Source organism: Myotis brandtii, unplaced genomic scaffold (assembly GCF_000412655.1).
Source record: "Myotis brandtii unplaced genomic scaffold, ASM41265v1 scaffold581, whole genome shotgun sequence".
NCBI classification, from domain to species: Eukaryota; Metazoa; Chordata; class Mammalia; order Chiroptera; family Vespertilionidae; genus Myotis; species Myotis brandtii.
Window position 1 is genome coordinate 704,079 of NW_005370182.1, and position 2,747 is coordinate 706,825.

Here is a 2,747-nt window from a genome sequence, read left to right on the forward strand (position 1 = left end):
CACACACACACACACACACATATAGGAGTGAGCATGTGCAGGAAGTTCCCACAGCCACTACCCCAGACCATCACATTACATGAGAATGGCTTGTGCTCTTCTGCAAACCTTGTGACTCATTATATGGCATTATTGTGCTCTTTTCTTACAGTGCAGATTTTCTTAGCCCTTGCCCCAAACCTTTCCCAAATGGCCTCTGCTCACAGATACAGAGAAGTAGACAAGGGGCAGGTTTCTCTCTGGCTTCCCTGGTCTTACTGGCTCCAACTTCTTTATTTATCTCCCAACCCTTTGGGAGGATGGGAGTAAGGGAAGGAAGGAAGCAGTGTCTCACTTGTGACAACTTGTCTAAAACCTGAAACCAGCCCTGGCCAGTGTAGCTCAGTTGATTGGGGGTCCTCCCTGCACAGAACGGTTGCTGGTTGATTCCAGGTCAGGCAGGGCACATGCCCAGGTTGGTTGCCGGCTTGATCCCCAGTAGGGGGCGTGCAGCAGGTAGCCAATCTACTGTATGTTAAACTCTCACATTGAGGTTTCTCTCTTCTCCCTTCCTCTCTCTCTAAAAATTAATAAAGTAGTCTTTAAAAATAAAATCTGAAACCATTTTATTACTCTATTTCTCATTCCTTCTACCCTAACTTCTATTCTCTCTAACCATCTGGCTGAGGATGTAAGAGTTCAGGCATGAGATGAATATAAAGCATGCTCCAGGGCAAAACGGAAGATATGTCAATAGAGATTCTCCCTCTGCATTCTGATAGTAACTCTGAGCCCTTGCTGGTACGGGCAGCTGGGACTAGTAAGGAAAACCTCAAGCCCTGGCAGGATAGCTCAGTTGGTTAGAGCATTATCCTTATACACCAAGTTGTGGGTTGGATCTCCAGTCAGGGCACATATAAGAATCAACCAATAAATGCATAAATAAGTGGAACAACAAATTGATGTCTCTCTCTCATCAATAAATAATTTTTTTTAAGAAAGAGAAAAACCTCAAGGTCTGAACTGGCAATAGGGCTTGTGAGGTGATTGTTTCATTGGCTATCTTGTTAGAATTGGTTGGTTTGTAAGCCTTCAGAAATGCTAACTGAATGTGTGTGTGTCAAACTTTCTACCCTAGCGCCTCGCCTTCCACATAAGCCCACCCCAGCTGTCTTTAGAAGTTATATATATACACACATACACACGCATGTGTGGTGATAGCAAGAGGGAAAGGGGGGTGGGAATAGGTGGAGGTGGGCAAAGAAGGCATAAATGGAGACTGAAAGAGACTTTGCTGTGGGCGATGGGCACATGATGCGGTGTGCAGATGATGTTTTGTTGAGTTGTACACTTAAAACCTGAATGGTTTTGTGTAGGAAACCGCTTATTGTCTTTACTAGCTGAGAAGCATAGACAGAGACCCCAAAGGCTGGTGACCTTTGAAGCCCTAGCAAAGGTCGGAGCTGTGCACCACCCAGTTAGTCCAGACAATGGTAGCTGAAGCAACTTCCCCACCAGATAGTCATGTAAATCCTTATTGATAAGATAGTCTGCCTATTACTGGAAATTGCCTGCTGATGGGCTAGTCTGTGTGTTATTGGAACTTGCCTGCCTAAGGGCTATGCTATGGGTGTATCCCAGATCAATAAAAGCTTGGTGAGGCCTGAGCACCAGTGGAAGTCCTTCCCCTTGAGTTGGACTTGCCCACCTAGCCCCCCAATATTTCCAATTATCTCTTGTCTCTTCTCTTTCATTTGTGTGCGGCTCCTCTTCCAGATCCTGAACCCTGAACCACGCGGGACATGGAGGGAAACACACACTCAACAGTTTTGTGAACCAATATCACCCCAGTAAGTTAAATTTAAAAAAAAAGAAGTCATCCTCTATGTTGGCTTGGATTCCAGCCCTTTTCTGATTCATTCATCCATCCATCCAATGCATGTGAATGTTTCATAAGAGCATTACTCTCCTCAGTCACTTGCTATTGAGGAGCCTTAGTTTGGCAGTCTGTCCCTGGTTCCATACCCTCCCTTCTGTTAATTACTCTCTTACTAATTAATTTTTTCACAATGTGTTTGACCCAATGGGCTCCTCTGGAATCCCTTTTCCCTCAGCGTTGTAAAAGGGAGGAGAGGGAGGTTGTAAGTGTAAAGCAGACCTAGTAAGGGGGTAGAACTGGTTCTCAGGGTCAAGGCCCCCATATAAGCAAAGAGGTGTGTGTGTGTGTGTGTGTGTGTGTGTGTGTGTGTGTGATGGTAAGGAAAGGAGAAAGCCAGAAAAGACACTCTCATCCCTTTAGCACTCCTATCTCCCTTGCTCACTCACCTACCTCACACATTACAATCACACATTTCGTTTCTCCTGCAGCCCGATCCCAACCACTCTCACCTCTCTCACAGTCCCACATCATGCACACTTTTCAGTCCTTTGTGTGAAAGTGTTTACTGCTTGAGTCTATCTCTTGCTCACTTACCTCCCTCAGACCGTAGACCCCTTGCATAGCCTTTCCTCTGCACACTCCCATTTTGCACAAGCCTCTCCCTCCCTGGTGCACCTGCGTCTTGGAGCACCCACTCCCCTTCCACCCTCACCCGTTCACACACCTACTCTCCTACCAGTGTGCACACTCTCCTTTCTCGGACACTCCCCTCCCTCCATCCTCCCCTGGGCTGCACACTCGCCCCCGCCTCTAGGGACACCTGCTCTTGCCGGGCAGGGCGGGGATGCGCAGCCGCGGCCACTGCTCCTCTCCCCCTCCCCGCCCCGCC